General features: G+C 37.9%; 1 long non-coding RNA gene across 3 annotated transcripts; it reads left to right on the plus strand.

Annotated features, from left to right (window-relative positions):
* The first annotated feature begins 50 nt into the window (after positions 1-50).
* LOC107807434 (uncharacterized) lies at positions 51-21,820 on the plus strand. 3 transcript variants are annotated; one of them, XR_012710675.1, is made up of 5 exons: positions 51-227; positions 364-446; positions 8,574-8,655; positions 8,830-8,983; positions 21,338-21,820. It is a non-coding gene; the product is annotated as an uncharacterized LOC107807434 (long non-coding RNA). The 3 variants fall into 3 exon arrangements; XR_001652909.2 differs by lacking the exon at positions 21,338-21,820 and having other exon boundaries at positions 8,830-11,767; XR_001652900.2 differs by lacking the exon at positions 21,338-21,820 and having other exon boundaries at positions 8,574-11,767.
* Positions 21,821-22,935: the final 1,115 nt, after the last annotated feature.

Here is a 22,935-nt window from a genome sequence, read left to right on the forward strand (position 1 = left end):
GTGAATCTATATATTCTATTATATAGAAAAAGAAAGATGGTCGATATATTGCTCAAAGGATAAAGTACCTTCCATCTATTCATTTTACAATATGGGTCCAAAACATTTGCTCTTCCGACTTCCTTCTCTTCTATTCCAATCGATCGGAGGAGTAATTCAATTCTCCTTCAAGAGTTCAACAATACTTGTAGCTCTTTTCATCTTCTTATCTATTTGTTAGATTTCAGGTATCATTCTCTTAATATTTGTTCACATCTTCTTTGTTTTTACTTTGTCTTCTTTCTTTCTTTGCTTCGTTTAGATCTATGTAACTGTTTCCAATTTCATGGATAAATTTCCTTAGATTTTGTGTTTTCCAACCAGACGATGCAGAATCACCATTTTAAGGGTTATTCTTTGTCCAATTCATTGATGTTGCCTTCTTCTCGCTGATTTGCCTTCTTAAGGTATTGATATTTATTATTCTTCTAACTTAAAAATAAAAAGGATATTTAAATTTACTCCTAATGAATGTTGTTCTTCCTTTTCTTTACTTTGTTTTGTATATGTTATATTTCCATGAATTGTGAATCGCGAGTATATTTTCAGGTTCTTCATAACTGCCTCTTCACACACGTCACTCTTTATAATTGAGGAAAAAAGTAAGAACTCATAATAACCCAATTTTGATAAAGCACTAAAATTGGTGTATGGGTTGAGATTGACAAAAATGGGATGAATTAAGTCTGAATAGCTATTGAAATTTTTTTTGTGATTTTTTATTGATAGATTTTATTCATGATATCATGTGTTAGGAAGGCTTAAGATGATTTGGAAACTCTTCTTAAAAGTTGTGTTCGAGAAATATCTGTTTGTTTGAATTTATATTCGTTTAACTGGCTAAAACTTTATAAAATAGGGAAGGTGTCACGACCCAAAATCCAACTAGTCGTGATGACACCTAACCCAACTCATTAGATAAGCCAATTTAACAACTAATCAATTTCAATAAAATTTAATAACACTATTAAGTAAAGAAATATCTTAATCTTATACATACCCCAAGGACTGTTAGTACAAATCATGAGCGTCTAAGATTTAGAATTTACAAAAGCTGAAATGAAATAAAGCACGCCATCTGTTTGAAATATACATGAATAGATCTTTCATAAGTCTAGAGCTACCATGAACAAGAAGCAGCGATAACCGGAACGCAAGTACATCTTCAAATCCAGCTCCCGTCGAACACAGCAGCATCAACATCCACCATTTGCACGCAAGGTGCAGAAGTGTAGTACGAGTACAACTGACCCCATGTACTCAATAAATAACAAACCTAACCTTAGGTTGAAAGTAGTGACGAGCTTGAACAAGGTCGGGTCCGACACCAACAGCCAACAACAGTTTATAATAATATAATGCAAGTAATAAAAGAAGTATCTCAGAAATAGAATGCTCAGCTCGTTCAAAGTTCCAGAAAATAGACATGCTTTTCAAGTATCTCAGTGAAAATCCAAATCTTTTACCGAAAATTTGCTAAAATATGAGTAAGCTTGAAAACTGTGTTTTTCCCAAAAACCTTTCAACAATAAATAAGATGTTTCATTTTCAAATAGCATGAGGAAAAGACATCTTTATGCCTACATGTCAATATACAGGTAAAATCATGAATGTCACCAAAGCCGGGTAGCAGAAGGAAATGCATCTCTATGCATGTATCTCAAGTATGCATGTCAAATACAATGCATCGCAATGATGAAATCATGTACTCACCCTCTCAGAGTACTCCATTTCACTGTCTCGCATTCTCTCTCACCTTGCTTAATACTCAGCACACTCAGTCACTCAGCACTGTACAATATCCGCTGCGACGTGCAGTCCGATCCACATATAGCCATAAGGCCCGCTGCAGCTTGCAACTCGATCCACATATATATAGCCATAAGACTCATTGCGACATGCAACCCGATCCACATATATATAGCAATAAGGCTCGTTGCGACGTACAACCCGATCCTCACATATATAGAATCAACTGCACTCACTAGTGTGTGTGCAGACTTCGGAGGGGCTCCTTCAGCCCAAGCGCTATCATAAATCAGTAAAACCCGCTGCGGCATGCAGCCCAATCCCATAAATGTCACTCATAATTAGGCCATCGGCCTTACTCAATCATCAATCTCTCTAATCTCTCTCTTATAGGCTCACAATGTCATGAAACTAGCCCGAAAATAATGATATGATGTATCAATAAATAACAATGGAGACTGAGATATGATATGCAATGAATAAATATGACTGAGTATGAAATTTCAATGAAATCAATAAGTCAACAGCAAGAAACGACCACTATGGGTCCCAACAGTACCAGCATATAGCCTAAACATGATTTTTAGTATGATTGTCAGCTCAATTACTTTATCACATGATGAAAACATGGATATCAACAAGATAAATCCACTATACAGTTCCATAGAATCGACCAAGTACAGTTCTTACAGTGCACGCCCACACATCCATCACTTGGCATGTGTGACACCTTAACACCAGCCCGATCCATATATTGCTGCGGGTGCAGCCCGATCCATATATATAGTCGACTGCGCTCATTGGGGGTGTGCAGACTCCAGAGGGGCTCTTACAGCCCAAGCGCTATATCGTTGCGGCGTGCAGCCCGATCCATATATATATATATATATATATATTTCTGTGGCGTGCAGCTCGATCCATAAATGTATAATCCTCACAACCAGGCCCTCGGCCTCCCTCAGTCATTAACCTCACAATCAGACCCTCGATCTATCTCAGTCATTAACCTCACAATCAGACCCTCGGTCCATCTTAGTCATCAACCTCACGATCACTCGGACCATCAGTAAAACAAGGAACTCAGCCTAAACAGTTTTCACATTTTAAGAATTAAAGTGATAAAACCAGATTTAAACAATAAACAGGTAAAACATGACTTAGGATATTTTTTCAAACAAATAGAGTGAGGAAAAATAGTGAAAGTGCCCCTAAAGGTCTCAATAGGTCGGCACAAAGCCCCAAACATGGCATACAACCCAAATATAATATCAATCTCTAAAATATGGAATATCATAAGATTTCAAATCAAATACGCAACTTAACAGTCGTACGGGACGAACCAAGTCACAATCCCCAACGGTGCACGACTCCACGCTCGTCATCTAGCATGTGTGTCACCTCAAAGTAGCACAACGATGTGAAATCCGGGGTTTCAAACCCTCAAGACATTACAATCGTTGCTTACCACGATCCGGTCCAAGCTCTAGCCCGCAATACCTTTTCCCTCACGAATCGGCCTCCGGATGCTCCAAATCTAGCCACAATCAGTACATAACTATTAAAATATGCTAAGGGAACAAAGCTCACTCGAAAATATCCAATTTACATAAAAAATCCCGAAGTTGCTCAAACCCGGCCCCCGGGCTCACGTCTTGAAATCCGATAAAAGTCATATCAATAGCCTCATCCTCTCACGAGTATATACATACCAAGAACATCAAAATCGGACCTCAATTGCCCCTTCAAATTCCCAATTTACACTCTCCAAATTCAAGCCCTAATTCTCTAATTTTTAGGCTTTAATTTCCACATTTTTTATGATTAAACAAGTAAGAATCAACATAGGATCGAGTATTGAGTTCAAAAATCTTATCTCCAGGTGTTATCTCTTGAATCCCTCTTCAAATCCTCTCAAAAAGCTCCAAAATCGCCAAAAAATGGTGAAAATTAGCCCCAAAATCGCGGACAATGACTATTTAAACATTCTGCCCAGGCATCAAAAACCTTCTTCGCGAACGCGGTCAACACCTCACGTTCACGAAGTACCAAATAACTTTGACCCAAAATTACTCTTCACGATCACGACCACCCCTCGCGAATGCGATGGCTCCTCAGTTTGACCCTTCGCGATCACATTACCTCTCTTGCGAACACGATGATTAAAACACCTAAAGCCCACCTGGCCAATTTCCTCTACGCGAACGCGATGCCCAAACAATCAGCCCTTCGTGAACGCGGAACCTTCCTCGTGAACGCGAAGGCTAAAATTCCATCCTTCACTAGCTAACCCTTCGTGAACGTAAGGGCTTGCTCGCGAACGCGAAGGCCATTTCTCTGCAACACTGGTCAGCAATTTTCTGCAATTCCAAACAACACACAATGGTCCGATTGGCCATCCGAAACTCACCGGAGGCCCTCGGGACCTCAACCAAACATGCCAAGATATCCCATAACCTCATTCAAACTTGTTCCAACCTTCGAAACGCTCAAAGCAACTTCAAAACACCAAAATCGCATCGGATTCAAGCCTAAGAATTTCAAGAACTTCCAAATTACGCTTTTGATCAAAACTCAACCAAAACACGTCCGAATGACCTGAAATTTTGCACACACGTCACAAATGACACAACGAAGCTACTGAAACTTCCGGAATTCCATTCCGCCTCCTATATAAAAATCTCACCTATCAATCGGAAAATTGCCAAAATCTCAATTTCGCCAATTCAAGCCTAAACCTTTCACGGACTTTGAAAATGCATTCCGATCACGCTTCTAAGTCTCAAATCACCTAACGGAGCTAACCAAGTCTTAAAAATTCTGATCCGAGATCATATACAAACCAGTCAAATCTTGGTCAAACATTTCAAATTTCAAGCTTCAAACTGAGAACTGTTCTTCCAAATTCATTCCAATTACCCTGAAAACCAAAACCAACGATTTACATAAGTCATAATATATCACACAGAGCAAGTCATGCCCGAGAACTGGCGAGTAAAGTGCAAAAGCTCAAAACGATCGGTCTGGTCGTTACATCCTCCCCTACTTAAACATACGTTCGTCCTCGAACGTGCCCAGAGTTGTTCCAAAAGCCGACCAATCGCTGAATAACCTTACCATGCACATACCCGGGAGTGATCCCACGTCACCCTATCTCGTATAGGTCCGATAACACAATGTAACTGAAATTTCACAGTCCAACCTAGCCCATGAACCTTAGAACCACATTTCCACTTCTGAAATCATCCACAAGATCAATATCTCACATCTATACTCTGACTAAGACCGAACAAGCTGTAATAACCCATACCCACAACCTCAGTACAATTACATGATATACCACATAACTCAAATGCTTGCAGCGATAACTTCTAATCACAGCAGCTACACACAACAACCGAATATCGATAGGAAACCTCTTATCAACTAAAGTCTCATTCCAACACTTTCATATACTGCCAATGATAAATGAAACACGCAGTAAGCCATAACCGTTTTCTTAGATCAACCATTCATGAAGCCACTTCTACTTTGGCAAAGACCATAGCAAATTTCTGTGCCGAACCTCGATGTTATCCTTTCAACATACTGAAATCAAATCCGTTTGCAATCATTAAAGATCCCGACGATCTCATCTAATCCAACACCACTACTCTGGTGACATTGACACATCAATACAGACTAACGCCACGACTTGTGCAATCCGTGCACCAATAAGCCACAATCCAAACTTACTCAAATCATGAAAATGACTCAAATAAAAGAATTGTACCGCAAGCTCACTAGTACCACCACAACACAAGGCTGAGAACCCGCCACACATTGTAGAAACAGAACACACGAATCTAACCCGTAGGATCATACTTCCACATAGCTTTGCCCCAACGCGCAACCTCATCCAAACACTGGTCCATATGAGACACCTTAAGTTACTATGCTTAAAATCGACAATCGTGCGCAATATGATGTCTAAAACCAAAGCAATCATCATAACCACTGCGAGGCAATTACATAACACCACACAACTGGAAAGGACATAACCGATACGCCATCCACCGAGCAATACCCAGTGCTTTTCCCGCTCTAATTCCACTAAGAGGCCCCAATAACACCGCACCACATGTGCCTATAACCAATAAATCCTGACGTCTCGCAACACGGAAGATAACTCATAGATCCCCCTGATTACTAAAAGCTCCATAACAACCAAATCAACACATCCCTCACCAATAGCAACTCGAAGTTAACAAAACTGTCTCGATGCAGAACACACATCCATATAGGTTTACCAATAAACCACACATCAACTCTAGTCACCCACAACAGATAAATAGCCCTCCGAAAGTTCACAATGATTGAATCATAGCACATACTGTCATCTGACTAACTTGCCCACATATTTATCGTCCACAACCACGAGTTAACCTGTTTATTAGAACTTTCAGTCTCCAAGTCCATAAGGCACACGAATTACCATATCTGATCCTAATTTCGCCGCTCGAATATACAACAAACCTCTAATACTCAATCATCCCATGAGGTGTACACCAATAATTTTTCTGTGCCACCAAACAAACTCGAATATCATCATTCGATTAGGTGAGATAGTGCCGCAATACCCATAAACCATCCATAACTCAGACACATCGCCCCTTCTAAAATGTATACCCTCATCAAGCTACACCAACCAGTGATATCATTTATCTAGTCACCTGAAGCTGCCTATGCTATCTAAGAATTTATGACCTTTCTTTCAAAACTGAACTGTGACCTTACACATGCAAACCTTAACCCCATACAACATACTGCATATACTATACCACCCAAATGATAGTTACGAGAACTTCGCAAACCACTCTGAGCTACAAGCAGCTACTTACTCAACCAGCCAATGACTTCCCATTGATCCCATCTAGAAGAAAATCACTATACATCCCATGCTCCTCATGTCAATAGGAAAAATATACCTCTCTAACTATAGTGGAAACCATCTAGAGCACTCCGAATTCCATTTGCGCAACACTAAATCATCAGGACTGAATCCTTCTAACTCAACCGAGCTATGCAGGTCGCTAAACCCAAAAGAATTGTCGCGAAACACATGTAGAAACCCATTACCTCATAAGTACCTAGAGAACTCATCATATCCTTTCCCCTGCCGAGCCGACCTACTACCAAGCTATCCCATCTATACAAGTCCTCTGAATTTACCTTTGTCTTGATACTTATTCATGCTATCACATCACAATCCTCGACCCAAAATCGTCACACGAGACTCGAGCATAACACCACACCGTCTAAGGCTCATAAGCCTCTGAATACTCTCTTAAATATTCCCAAAAGCACCACGTTCAAAATACCTCCCCTGAAGAGTCTTTCTGCAAATCCCAAGCCATTACCTTCACCTTCCTGATACTGATATATAGATCTCCCATAATTGATATATAAATGCCATAAGTCTTGACATCCTCCAATGAAAACTCGATTTCTAGCCACATATACAACTTGAAAATATCCAATTATCACATGTAAAATCTTGGACACATCAGAACCATTCTCGAGAGTCATTCACTCTACTCAAACTGCAATTAGCCTGATCAAACGAACCGAACAACTCGTGCCTCAATAGCACTCCGACACCGCAGAGTGTAACCTCATCCTAAAACAACCAAGCAGCTTCCTGCTCTATGTACCAAGCATCCTTTACCGACAACAACTCAAGACATTTCGTGATTCTCACACACCTATGAAGCATATTATAACCTTTGTCAAGAATTTTCCTTTACTCGAGCCATCTTCGGTCTCAAACTATGTAGGATATAACTGATTCTTCCGTACGCCTCAACTGGTACCAACATAGCACATAACCGTGCAGTCAACTGTAATTTTTTGGCTTTTTTTCTTTGATGTTTTTAGAGAGAAGCGGCGGATCAGTGTCTAGGGTCTCTCCCAATTTAGGGATTAGGTACTATTATATAGGGGTAGAGATTAGGTTAGGGGTTTGGTCATAGTAATTATGAGCTTGGAAATTATGGGCTAGGTCCAAAATTAGGCTTAAAAAATGGGTTGCTCGAGCTCAAGTTTTATTCTTTTTCCGCGAACGTGGCTAAAATACGACCTCATTTATTAATTAATCCTACTTAAGTAAAATAACTATTAAAATAAGACTGACCGTTAAACAAAACTATTTTTGGTATTTTTCAAGATTAAAAATGACTACAAAATATTAATGAAACTATTTTTTGTAATTTTTGTTTTCGTGTAATAAAATAAAGTAAAAAAGTAAAAATGAGTTGAAATAGCTATATTATGCCTAAATTAAATATTTACATGCTAAAATATGAAAAATCTTGGGGAGGGTCAAAAATCACATGTCTACAGCTGCTCCTTTTTGACTGGAAACGCGAAGAGTTTTCGGACAAAGAACGACTAGACAGGTTTTATGACCGACCCTTATTTAAGGAGACCAAAACTAAGGGAAAAGGGGAATGTGACCGAGTCCTGGTATCTGGGCTACCTACATATCCTTGGCTATAAAGGAATCAGACCACGTGTAGTTCAGAGGCGAGTGAGATGATGGAATATACCGAGGTGGAGAGCCGGTCGAGGTGCCATCGAGGTTCCGGTCCGCGATCTCGTTGTTACATCAAAAATAAAAAATGAACAAGACTAACTAAGCCTATCAACTACGAGTTACAAGATTCCTATCTATCAGTCTTCTGAAGCTTGATCTTGAGTCTTGGTTGGTTCTTCATACGGACTCTAATCTGAATCTTGATGCTTGTTAGCTGCAGGTGTTGGTTCAATCTTCTTCAGCTTTTTCAGATCAAGAAGGGACATGCAGAGCCTGTGACTTCAATTATGTCTTGAGTAGTCCACATCTTTTCTCTACTTCTGCACTTTGGATTTACTTTTTTTTTCTTTTATTCTTGATTGAGACTTCTTTTTTGTTATCTCGGACCCTTGTCGACCCGCATTCTTAAGGCGAGCTTCTGCTACTTCTAACATGAATCGGATTCTGAAATGTTTTTCCTTGTTCTCCAGGTGGGGGCCTGATTGCTAAACTTGACCTGTCGTCCTTCGAAGCTTGAACCGTTTTCCCTTGTTCTCCAAGTGGGCGCCTGATTGCTATACTTGAACTGCTTTCCTTTGAGACTGCTTTTCCTTGAAACTTGAACTGCTTTCCTTTGTTCTCCAGGTGGGCGCCTGATTGCTGAAACTTGAAATGCTTTCCTTTGAAACTGCTTTTCCTTGAAACTTGAACTGTCTTCCTTTATTTTCCATGTGGGCGCCTGCTACTACAACAAAACAGACAAAACAAAAGAAACTTTTCTACCCCAGTTTGGTACCGGGAACATCTGTGAGTGTTAATCGAATCCTGTTATTCAAAAGAGTTCTATGAGTTTAAAAGTTGAATCCCATTATCTAGGAGGGTTCTGAAAAACTTTAAAATTAAATCTCATCTTAAGAGTCAAAATTTTAAAGCTAAATTATATTTCCTCAAGTAAAACTTACACAAAATCCCATTATCTAAGAGGGTCCTGAAAAACTTTTAAAATTAAATCTCATTATCCAGGAGGGTTTTAATTTCAAGACAACTAAAGATTGATAACTTAAGAAAACTAAAATTGACCCCTTCTTTTTTTTTTCAAATCCATTCTTCCCTTTTTTTTTTTCAAATTATCCTAGGAGAACATTCATCAGACTAGGTTTTCTATCTTAGGAGAAAGATTCATCAGACTAAGATTTTGATCCTAGGAGAAAGTTCATCAGACTAGGTCCTTTTTTTAATCCCTTTTTTGTTATCTTAAAAGAAAAATTCATCAGACTAAGATTTCTATCCTAGGAGAAAGTTCATTAGACTAGGTCTTCTATCTTAGGAGAAAAATTTATCAGACTAAGATTTCGATCCTAGGAGAAGCATCAGACTAGGTCTCTTTATCATAGGAGAAAGATTCATCAGACTAAGATTTTGATCCTAGGAGAAGGTTCATCAGATTTGTTATCTTAGGAGAAAGATTCATCAGACTAATATTTCTATTGGGAAGAAAATCCATCAGACTAGGACTTTTTTATCCTATGAGGAAAAATGTGAAGATCAACGACAAGATTTTATGCACAATAACAAGGCAAATAAAGGGAAAGATTTGAGAAACTTCCCTTTGTCGGCTCTGCTCTTCTTTTCTTTTTGTTTTTTTTTCTCTTTTTTTGAACCACTTTCCTTGCACTGCTTTGTTCCTATTTCATACAAAGAAAAATTTGTCAGTTTTGAAAATGGTGGTCGGTTTGTGGTCTTGGGTAGCTTGGTTTCTGCTCAATCAGCTTGAGTCGGCTCCAAGAGACTTTTGCTCTGCATCAACCCTAATTGTTTCACACCCAGTACCATTTGTATTTGTGGCTCAATCAACCTATCCCAACTGGAGATTTTTGCTTAGGTGACCTTTTCTGATATCTTGAATGACTTCCTGCTTTTGAGCAATTTGTCTGTGAGAGAGAATCAACAGTTATCTTTGCTTGCGCCAAGTAGACTGACAAGAGTCTTTTGGGGGAGCCTTTGCATGAATCCTAAAGGCACGTTGACAGTAACAACCGAGTGTGCTGGCCAAATTTACTTTGTGCAACTGAAAAGCTGGTAACAAATTTTGAAATCTTTTCTTGCTTGTTTTGACAAGGACTGACTCAGAGTGAAGGCCACAATGATGCAAAGAAACAGTATTAACAAGAAATGCCCCTGTCGGGAAGGATAGAAGGAAGGTTTTTTTTCAATAACTAGTCTTAATGATCATGACATGCATTTTGGACTTAACAACATGATCTATCAAATTGATCTAATCTTACCTTTTACCATTCTTATGACCTTTGAAGTCAGGCTTGTTTGTGCCAATTCTTTGCATCAACTTCATGACTCACTTTCGACTAGTGGTGCCCCGAGAGATTTTTACCTACAAGTCTCTCTCATTTATTTTCTCTACTTACCGTCGACTTACAGTGCCCGTGAGGGTTTTCACTAGTAAGACTCTCTCATTTTTCTTCTCTATTTTTCTTTTTCTTTTGCTTTCTTGCGCGAGCATCCTGACAGTGTTCTATGTCGCATGACAACCGTTGCTCATTGCATGCTTTTCTTGGCATTTCCTGAAGGTCTATCGGGACGTCTTTATTTGGAAGGATTTTGGATAGGGTTGGAAAGAAAGAAAGAAATCTCAAAATAGACTCAAAATAAAGCGGGTTGTAGACTTACAACTCTTGGAATCGACTCTTTCAAAAGTGAAATAAAATCTTTGACCCAGTTTCAGCTATTGGGGATTTTTTTTGAATTCTTATTTGGTTGGACCGAACCGTGAGGCTGCCTACGTATCCTTTTTTAAGGAATCAGATCTAACGTAGTTCAAACATTTGACCTAACTATCTTTCTTTCAACTTTCTTTCCTCTGTCTTTTTTCCTTCTTTTTTTCTATCTTTTTTTTCTTTTTGTTTTCCAAAACAAGTTGCCCCGACTTCTATTTTTTTGAGGGCATGTACCTTTGACAATTCTTTTCTTCTTTATTTTTTTTTCACTTGAACTTTCTAAGAATTGCCCCAGTTTGTACTCTTGGGACATGAACTTTTTATTTTTATTTTTTTTTATTTTTTTTATCATTTTTTGACTCTTGACTCTAAACTTGATTCCAAAAGAGGGTAGTCAAAGAAACTAACACATGCTCAAAAGGGGTAGTGAAGGATATAAAGTGTTTGGATAGCAGAAAGAGGGACTCTCGGCATCGAGAATGCTAATTATAGTATCCTTTCGCGATCACAACATTGATGGGCATGCCTGTCTTCTTGGGTCTTTTTCAGTGTAAAGTGTATGAGCAATACTTTCCTCGCTGTGAATGACCCTTATCAATTTGGGTGACTTTTATTGGATTTTGTCTTGATTTAGAAGATGCATTTGTCACTAACTGATCCATTTCAAGTTGTCTGGAATACACCTTATATTGAAAACACTTTCTATCTCTTAGTGCTAAACAGACTTCAAACCATCCGATTATCCTTAAGCCCGATCTTCTCAAATGATTCAAAAGGTAGAGATCCTTAACTTCAATGAGCATGACTGCTTTGGTTCCTTATAAACTTAGCTCATGCTTATTTTCAAATGTTTCACGTGTCTATTCTTATCCAAAAGTGTCTCTTTATCACTTATTCAATTCAAGACTAAGTCAGTTTTCTAAGATCTGGCCAAAAATACCGCATGCATGTCATGTCACTAAAACTAGCGTGAAAAGAACTATGCACAAAATGGACACAAAATGACTGACTGATTTTTATTTAATAAAGGATAACAAAGTCCGATAACACAAAAGAGGAAGAAAAGACAACAAAAATAAACTATCATGGCTGAAGGAGGAGTGATTTTCCAGTTACTAAGCGACATCTTAGCCACACATTCGCACATCAGCATTACTATGACATTTAACCATTTTGATTGCTTTGGATTCAACACTCAAATTTTGATAGTCATCCCGAGCAGTCCATGTCTTATTGCTCAAATTTGGTAAATTCAATCCCACATTTGCCTCCATTTTTTATTTTTCACCGCCAACTTGCCTGCTTGCCTTTTTGTGACCTTGGATCAACAAGAATGGTGCTTGTTCCATTGGTTGAGAAGATGCATTTATTTTCGAGAGATCTTGGATTGTTTTTGTTACATGCCATTGCAAACCAACAAACCGCCCACCCCTGACTACCTTTTATTCCAAAACAACAAGCATGTTAGAATAAATACCCTCTTTCTTTCTTTTTCCTTCTTTTCTCTGTTTTTTTACCCATTCGATCGAACCTGACGTGTGTTGCCTACGTATCATGTGGGAACATGAATCAGATCTTGCGTAGTTCGGAAGATCAGGAATAAAGTAAATAAACTAAGCTTTTTTTGGATTTTAAATTTTTCATTTTATTTTTTCGAAAGAAAGACTTATAAAGAAGAAAGAGAATATTTTTGGATTTTGATTTTTCTTCAAAATTTTTGCAAAGAAAGACTCCTAAAGAAAAAAGATATTTTTTTTTTGAATATCGACCTTTTTGTTTTTTTTTGGAATTTCGAAGAAAAAACTTCTAAAGAAGAAAGAAAATATTTTTGGATTTTTGAAATTTTATTTTGAATTTATAATAGAAATGCTTCTAAAGAAAAAGAAAATATTTTTGAACCTTGAATTTTCTTTTCAATTTTTTGAAAGAAGAATGAAAAATATTTTTTGATTTTGAGAAGAAATTAAAAGAAAATATTTTTATATATTTTTTTTAAAAAATTGGGGTCTAAAGAAAGACTTTCTAAAGAAGAAAGTAATGAAAAATATTTTTGGATTTTTTTTAAAAAAAAGTTTGTGGGCCGAACCGATGAGGTTTGCCTACGTATCTCATATCCGGTGAGAATCAGACCCGCGTAGTTCGTCAGTTTTGACGGAACAAAAATTGACTTATTTTGAAATGACTTTTTTTTCTTCAAAATTTCGGCATAGTTTCAGGATATTTCAAATATCTACCTCTCACTTTCTTTTCTTTTTTCTTCTTTCTCTTTTTTTTTTTTGATTTTCTTTTTTCTTTCCCTATTCTAGAAGCCAGTCAACATACAAGCCGAAACAGATAGATACGCAAGTAGCACGTAAGATGCATCAGGATGGTCTTTTAATTTGGGTACACCTATCCTAGATGGACCCAACCCCTGTGTTGAGTCCCCAAAGTCAAATGCACGTGATGGAAACAAGCGTTCCTACTAGAGATCCGGTATGAGACTGAGTTATTCTAAGCTAAAAACCTAGGTATATTATTCTAGACTTGTGTACTCGAGCGGACAATTCGAGCCTAAAGCATACTAGAGAGCAAGTAAGAAAAGCAAAATAAAAATAAATAAATAAATAAATAAAAACTCATTTCATGCTTCATTTCTTTTAATTTCTCGTTTCATGTATTTGGACCGAGCCCAACATAATCTCCTACGTATATCTTTTACTACCCGCCAATATTCAAAACTAAATTAAAATTCATGGCCTGAATATAATAGGTACGTACATAACAGATTAGCCACTAAGATAGATGACTAAATTGAAACCAAGGAATTCATTGAAGAAGTCTCTTGTAACTCTAATTTTACCTTATCAAGCTAAGCTAGCTACTTAAAAGAAATAATTCAAATAGACAAGAAAACACAACTATCAAAGAGATTAACCACAAGATATACTAATAAGAAGGACAAAAAAAATTGAACCTGGCATGAGCAGCGTAATAAACCAAACATAGAATATTGAAAAAAAAAAATCAAACACTCATTCGTATAAACTTGAAGTTAAAGAAAAATGAATTACCCCAAATTATTAAAGAGGAAACAAAATCGAAAGAAAATGAACCTTTGTATAGATGATTGTGAATTTTTAATTACAGCAATACAATGATCAGACAACTTTCAACAGGGCCTTCGAATCGCGGAAACCTCGAACCATCAGCTAGAGTTCCAGCGAAGCCCACTCGTCGCGCTAAAATTCGAAACCCGCCCGCTGGAACTCGATTGCTTTTCGTCACCCTTCACTCTAGTGATAGTTCTGGCAGCATTTTAGTGGTAGTTTCATGAAAGAAGAAAGATGTTAAAGGCTGGATTTAAGGAACGTTTTCACGGCTAAAGGATGAAACTTAATTCATGAGTTTTTGGGTGATTTTTGGTTATAGATCTAAATGATATTTTGGGAGGTTCTCTGTGAGAAAATGACTAGAAGCTTTTTATGGTGTTTGTGTGATTTTGTATTGAAGAAAATGAGGGTGGAATTGAGAGGAAAAAACGTGAAGAAGGTCCTCTTGTTCTTGCCTCTGTTTCATTTCCGATTTCCATTTTTCAGCTCCTTTTTATGTGTTTCTTTACAAATCAATAACGTCTCTAAATGAGAATGATGTTCTTTTGCTTTTTTTTTTTGGTTCGTTCTTTCTTAGTGTTAGCTCTAGGTCAGTCTTTTTGTCTCTGTAATTTTTTGGCTTTTTTTCTTTGATGTTTTTAGAGAGAAGCGGCAGATCAGTGTCTAGGGTCTCTCCCAATTTAGGGATTAGGTACTATTATATAGGGGTAGGGATTAGGTTAGGGGTTTGGGCCTAGGAATTATGGGCTTGGAAATTATGGGCTAGGTCCAAAATTAGGCTTAAAAAATGGGTTGCTCGAGCTCAAGTTTTATTTTTTTTCCGCGAACGTGGCTAAAATACGACCTCATTTATTAATTAATCATACTTAAGTAAAATAACTATTAAAATAAGACTGTCCGTTAAACAAAACTATTTTTGGTATTTTTCAAGATTAAAAATGACTACAAAATAATAATGAAACTATTTTTTGTAATTTTTGTTTTCGTGTAATAAAATAAAGTAAAAAAGTAAAAATGAGTTGAAATAGCTATATTATGCCTAAATTAAATATTTACGTGCTAAACTATGAAAAATCTTGGGGAAGGTAAAAAATAACATGTCTACACAATGTACTTAATAAGTAACAAACCTAACCTTAGGCTGAAAGTATTGACGAGCTAGAACAAAGGTCGGGTCCGACACCAATAGCCAACAACATTTCATAATAACATTATGCAAGTAATAAAAGAAGTATCTCAGAAATAGAATGCCCAGCTCGTTCACAGTTCCAGAAAATAGATATGATTTTCAAGTATCTCAGTGAAACCCAAATCTTTTATCGAAAATTTGCTAAAATATGAGTAAGCTTGAAAATTGTGTTTTCCCCAAAAATTCTTTCAACAATAATTAAGATGTTTCATTTTTCAGATAGCGTGAGTACATCTCTATGCCTACATGTCAAGATACAAGTAAAATCATGAATGTCACCAAAGCCGGGTAGCATAAGGAAATGCATCTCTACGCATGTATCTCAAGCACGCATGTCAAATGCAATGCCTCTCAGTGATGAACTCATGTACTCACACTCTCAGAGTACTTAATCTCACTGTCTCGCATTCTCTCTCACCATGCTCAATACTCAACATATTCAATCACTCAGCACTATACAATACTCGTTACGGCATGCAACCCGATCCACATAAAGTTATAAGGCTCATTACCGCGTGCAACTCAATCCACATAAATATAGCCATAAGGCTCGTTGCGGCAAGCTACCCAATCCACATATATGTAGTCATAAGGCTCGTTGCGGCGTGCAACCCGATCCACATATATATAATCAACTGCACTCACTAGGGGGTCTGTGCAGACTTCGGAGGGGCTCCTTCATCCCAGGCGCTATCATAAATTAGTAAAACCCATTGCGGTGTGCAGCCCCAATCCTATAAATGTCACTCATAATCAGACCCTTAGCCTCACTCAGTTATCAATCTCTCAAGTCTCTCTCTCATGGGCTCTTAATGTCATGAAACTAGCCCAAAAATAATGATATGATTTATCAATAAATAACAACAGAGACTAAGATATGATATATAATGAATGAATATGATTGAGTACAAAATTTCAATGAAATCAATAAGTCAACAGTAAGAAATGACCACTATGGGTTCTAACAGTACCAACATATAGCCTAAACATAATCTCTAGCATGATTGGCAGCTTAATTACTTTAGTACATAGAGATTTTATGGTTACATATATGATTACGTAACTACACAGTACCACAGAAATAATGGAGTCACAATTTACATGGTGCACGCCCACACCCCCGTCACCTAGCATGTGCGTCACCGCAACACCAAATACATAACACGTAAATTTAGGGTTTCATACCCTCAGCACCAAGTTTAGAAGTATTACTTACTCGAACAAGCCAATTCCAATACCGAGCTGGTCAAACGATGCTCCAAAGTTTCCATGCCGTGTGTACCGACCTCCGAACGACTCAAAACCTAATCTTTGTGATGAAAATTTCTCCAAAGATTGCCTCAATCCGAGTCCCACATCTCAAAATATGATAAAAGAACCAAAACCTCAATTTTATAGCTTCTGCCCTGCAGTTTTCACATTTGCGAACAAATCGTTGCAACTGCGACCACCGCTTCTACGGTAAATGTTTCGCTTTTGCGAAGAGCCCCTGACCAGCAACCATCGCTTTTGTAATCTTTAACCCATTTCTCCGATCGTGCTTCTGTGCACTTGAACCACATCTGCGGTTGCGTAGGTGCGCCCAAGCACCCACACTGTGATCCTTACACCCAGCTCCCCTTCATGCTTTTGCAATGACACTGTCGCTTTTGCGGCTCCACACCTGCACCCAATACTCCACAGGTGCGGTCACACCAGAACCAGTAGTCTCAGCAATTCAACATGAAATGAAAAATGATCTGAACCTCGTCTGAAACACACCCGAGCCACTTGGACCCTGTCCAAATATACCAACAAGTCCTATAACATAACACAGACCTACTCGAGACCTTAAATCATGCATAGCAATATCGAAACGACGATTCGTACCTCAAATCAAACTTAAATGAACCTTGAGTTATCAACTTCCATAACTTGTGTAGAAACATAGAAAATCAACACGGAATGAATCCAAATTTTGCTCGAAAGTCCCGATTAACATAACAAAATATTCCAATTCTCGAAACCACAATCTGAATCTGATATCAAAAAGTCCACTCCCAGTCAAGCTTTCTAAAAGTTTAACTTTTTGCCATTTCGAGCCAAATTCAACTACAAACCTCCAAATCAAAATCTGAACACGCTTCTAAGTCCAAAATCACCCAATGGTGCTAAAGAAACCATCAAAACTCCAATACGAGGTTAAATACTAAAAAGTTAAACTTGGTCAACTCTTCCAATTTAAAGCTTCCTAGTTGAGAATCATTCTTCCAAATCAATTTCGAATAACCTAAAAACCAAAACCGATGATTCACGCATCATACGGAGCTACTCATGCCCATAAACTACCGAACAAAGTGAAAATATTCAAAATGACTGATCGGGTCGTTACAGAATGTATGTTAACGGGCCTGTAATGGGATTGCTTTATATGATGACTCATTGTTGTTGGTGGGATTTGAAGGTAAAGGAATGGAAGAGTAGGAAGTGGAGTGCTAAGGATTTATATAGATTTTATGGAGTTGCAAGACAGTAATGGTCTAGAAAAAAGGACGAGAAAATAACAAAGATATCCCACAACTTTTAGAAGCAGGCAAGATGGATAGAGATGTAAAGGCATGCATGATGTCGCCCAAACTCACACTACTAATTGAGATTGTGAGGCAGTCGATGCAATTATAAATACCCAACGCGAGTCGGAGTCGATTCCACAGAGAGCTTTATGTGGGATTAGGTATATACCTAGTCTAGTGTATGACGTGCCCAAGATTGCACTTCCACATATTCAGTTGTTTCTTTTCTACTTCTAGTTTGTATGCTAATGCTTGTAATTGAAAAGCTAAGAGACAATATTTTTGGTATTGTTGTTTTTCAGGTTATAAAAGATCTATAGTTGTAACTTCCGCCTAGATGGTTACCTAATGGATTGAGAGCTTTAGGGCATGTTTGGTTGATCAGGATACAATATAGCTATCCCACGTGATTACTCACTCTATACCTCTCGGTAGTTTGAGTGATTTTACCTAATTTCGCTTTCTCAAGTCCAAATGGGTATTTCACGAAACAAGTGTATAGATGCTCAAGTCGGGTCTTACTATCTCTAGATTCAACCCTTTAATTGGGATTATCAATTTCTTGAGTTCACACCAGTTTCACTTTAGCCAAGTTTTTCTAGACTTAGTGTCTCTTTCTCAAGTAGAGACTAAGTCTATTAGGCATTAATCAATGTTTGCAACCATTAATTTTCAAATTCAAGCAAGAACTAGGCTAAATATCATATACCCAATCATAAATAAGCCCTAAATCAATCACCCATTAAGTACCCATACTAGGGTTGGGCCACAACCCTAGCTAAGGATTTAGCTTGTAATGACCTGACTGGTCGTATTGAGCTCTAGCACATCGTTCGGCAGTTTGAGGCTATGAGCAACTTCAGTTCAGGTATTATGACTGGTATGCATGGTCGGAATTTAATTTCGGGAAGTTTGGAATTTATTTGGAAAGAAAATACTTATTTCAGAAGCTTTAAGTTGAAATAATTGGCTAAGATCGGATTTTTGAGTAAACGACCTCGGAATCGGGATTTGAAGGTTCCAGCAGGTTCGTATGATGATTTCAGACTTGGGCGTATACCCGGATCGGGTTTTGGGGTGACCCGGGAGCGTTTTGGCACCTATTATCGAAGTTAGCCTTTTTGGAAGAATTCCATAAATTTGGGTTGAAGTGCATTTCAATGCTATCGATGTCTGTTTGGGATTCCGAGTTCGGGAATAACTCCGTATGGTGATTCTAGTATTGGGAGCTCGATCAGAAGTGAATTTGGAGGTCTGTAGGTCATTTTGGAGTCATTTGGCTGAAGATAGAAATTTGGAGGTTTTGAGACGTTTGATCGGAAGTGGAATTTTTGATATCGGGGTCGGATTCCAATTCCAGAAGTTGAAGTAGGCCCGTAATGTCAAATATGACTTGTGTGCAAAATTTAAAGTCAATCGAACGTGATTTGATCGGTTTAGACATCGAAAGTAGAAGTTTGAAATTCTAAATTTCATTAAGCTTGAATTGGAGTGCGATTCGTGATTTCGATGTTGTTTGATATAATTTGAGGCCCCGAGTAGGTCCGCATTATGTTTTGGGACTGGTTGGTATAATTGGTTGGGGTCCCAGAGGCCTAGGGTGGATTCCATATGGTTAACAGATCAAATTTGGAGTTTGAAGAAGAATTGAAGTAGCTGGTATCTGATGTAACCGCACCTGCGAGGTTTTGGCCGCAGGTGCGGAGTCGCAGACGCAACCTTGGTGTGGCAGAAGTGAAAATGGCTGGGCTTGGCTGGGGGCGCAGGTGCGATGCAGCTTCCGCAGAAGCGAGACCGCAGAAGTGGTCCTGGATCTGCAGAAACGGTCGCAGGTGAGTTAGCTGAGACCGCTCATACGATGGAAATTTCCGCAGGTGTGGAGCCGCAGAAGCGGCAGGTGAACCGCAGGTGCGAGAAGCGGGCTGGCAGTGTGTTCTTTTAAAAGCGAGGGTTTGGCTTATTTTCACCATTTTTCCTCCATGGGAGCCAATTTGGAGCAACTTAGGAGTGCCATTTTCATCACCAAGCTTTAGGTAAATGGTTTATGCAAGTTTTGAGTTAAATACATTGATTATGTATAGATTTTAGCATTAAAATTGGTAGAACTTGGGGTTTGAGGGAAAACCTAGAAAATTGGGATTTTCGGATCTTGACAACGATTTTGGGCATGAAATGAAGAGTAAATTATATATTTTAGTTCGTGAGGTTATGGGCAAACTTTATCTTCAATTTTTTTTGAAATCCGGGCACGTGGGCCCGAGAGCATTTTTGTCAACTTTTCGATCGGGGTTAGAAATTGTTATATATTGGATTATTATGAGTAATCGAACATGTATTAATGGGTTTACAAAATCATTTGCTAGTTTTGGGACGTTATGCATCAATTGAGTCTTCGGAAGAGCGTGGAATGCCGGTTATGGAACTTCGGGGCGAGGTGAGTCTCCTTTCTAACCTTGTAAGAGGGAATTGTCCCCATATATGAGTTAATTGGTTATTTGCTCCTATTTGTGAGGGTTACGTACGCACGAGGTAATGAGAGTCTGTGCGTAACTACTATTATGCTTAAGTCCGGGTAGTCTAGGGCACAAAAGCATGCTTTACTTGTAATATTTGCTACCTTGTTGTCAATTTAAGAATGCTTAAACACATATCAAATGTATAAATAAATTTCTAAAAGGCTAGACATTATTTCTTGACTTTTAAAAGAGAAACTTGCCTTTTCCTGAGTAGTTGCTCCCTGATAAATTCTTGATTGACTGCTTGAATGTGTTTATTTATTTTGGGACGGGCCGAACGCCTCGGTAGATTAAATAGATGCATCTATGGTTCGCGCCATTCGACCTTCTGGCAGTGCACAGTTAAATATTGTTGGATCGGGCCGTACGTCCTCGACATGATTTGCACATGCTTGTAATGTTTGCCTTAGAAATTATAAATGTTGATATTTGTTCTCCCTGGCCCGAGATAAACGTAAAAAAAATAAAAAGGAAATTTGGTAATTTTCTATAAAATAAAGAATTGTTTAATTGCTTCATTCTATTGAGTTACAATCATGTTTATAAAAATCTTTGATTTATTATATTATTGGACCACTAGTAAGTGTCAAAGTCGACATCTCATCTCTACTTCTTCGAGATTAGGCGGGATACTTACTAAGTACACGTTGTATTCGTACTCACGCTACACTTCCTGTGCATTTTTGTTGCACAAGCACATGTACGTGTTATTGTACTATATTGTTTCCTAGAAATTGCTCATGCACTTATGACACCGGGTTGTGTGATGTTAATGGGATTATTCAGTATTTTAAAATTTTTAATGTAACGACCCGACTGGTCATTTTGAGCATTTGTACTTTGCTAGGTATTTTACGGGCGTAAAAAGCTCTGTATGATGTATTAGGACTTATGTGAATCATCGGTTTTGGTTTCCAGGTTATTCGGGACTCACTTGGAAGAATGATTCTCAACTAGGGAGCTTTAAATTTGAAAGAGTTGTCCGAGTTTGGAATTTTTGATATCAGGGCCGGATTTCTGTTTCGGAAGTTGAAGCAGGCCCGTAATGTCAAATGTGACTTGTGTGCAAAATTTGAGGGCAATCGGACGTGATTTGATAGGTTTCGGCATCGGTTGTGGAAGTTTGAAGTTTTAAGTTCATTGATTTTTGGATTGAGGTGTGATTCGTCGTTTCAATGTTGTTATGTGTGTTTTGAGGCCTCGAGTAAGTTCGTGTTATGTTATGGGACTTGTTGATATGTTTGGACGTGGTCTCGAGGGGCTTGAGCGAGTTTCGAATATGTTTGGGTTGTGTTGCGCTCGTTTTTTTTATGTTTCAATGTTGTTTTTCAAGCTAAAATGGTACTACATTAAGCAAATGAACTTCAATTTCTGTTTTTATTGAAGCATTAGATCCATATCGTAATTACGGAGTCATAGCAAAAAGAATCGTCAAATTTAAATCTCGTATGAGGAGTTTATGGTAATTTTACTAAGAATTGGGTTGCCAAATTTTTCAGATTAATTACGAAATTGCCACTGACTTTGTTTTCAAAAATCTGCTCTATTTTCAAATATTGAAACCAACATATCTCCTTCAATATAAGGTCAAATGGAGTGATTCAAGAACCTAACTTGACTAGAATTTCACAAAAAATCCATTGAAAGTATCAAAAGCTAGTTTTGAAGTCATTTGACACAAGAAATGAGGCAGAACATTGTTAAAATGAGAGTTTTGTTCATTTGACATATTTTGAGTTGAGGAGCTCGGAATTGGGCAATTTTTTAGGCGATTTTCATCATATGAAATGAGGTAAGTATTATCTACTCAGTTTTAGTTATACTCTATGAATCTATCTTCAATTTTAGCTTTTGGTTGATGAATTTTAAAGAGAAAATTGGGGTTTTGACATGAAGTTTCATAATATGAATTTTTGAGTTTTGAACATCGATTTGGAGTCGAAATTGAGTGAAAATAGTATGGATGTACTCGTAATTGAATGGGTTGTCGGATTTTATAAGTTTTGTCGGGTTTCGAGGCGTGGGCCCCATTGTGATTTTTTACCGGATTTGGGATTTGATTTAAGATTCGATCTTTATCATTTGGAATTGTTTCCTTGGGCTTTATTTTATGTGTTTGAGTTGCTTTTGGCTAGTTTTGAGCCGTTCGGAGGTCACTACATGCGTGATGTCATTTTTTGAGCATGGCTTGGCTTGCTCGGTATTGTAATTGGCTTGTTCGAGGTAAGTGTCTTGCCTAACTTTGTTGAGGGAATTTTTCCTCCTATTTGACATTGTTTGCTACTTGCGGGGGTGATACATATATGAGGTGAAAAGCGTATATGTATGTGCCGAGGTTAATCATGCTCGGGGGTAGATTATGTTACATTAGTATTTGTAGAACTTCGTGACCTTCCTGCTTCATGTCTTACTTGACTCGTAAATGCTAAGAACATAATATTAGATGATATAAATCAAGACTTAGCTTATTATGACTTGGTCAAACTTGATGGAAATTCTGAGAATATATTGATGTG

The sequence above is a fragment of the Nicotiana tabacum genome, chromosome 6 (genome assembly GCF_000715075.1).
Source record: "Nicotiana tabacum cultivar K326 chromosome 6, ASM71507v2, whole genome shotgun sequence".
NCBI lineage: Eukaryota > Viridiplantae > Streptophyta > Magnoliopsida > Solanales > Solanaceae > Nicotiana > Nicotiana tabacum.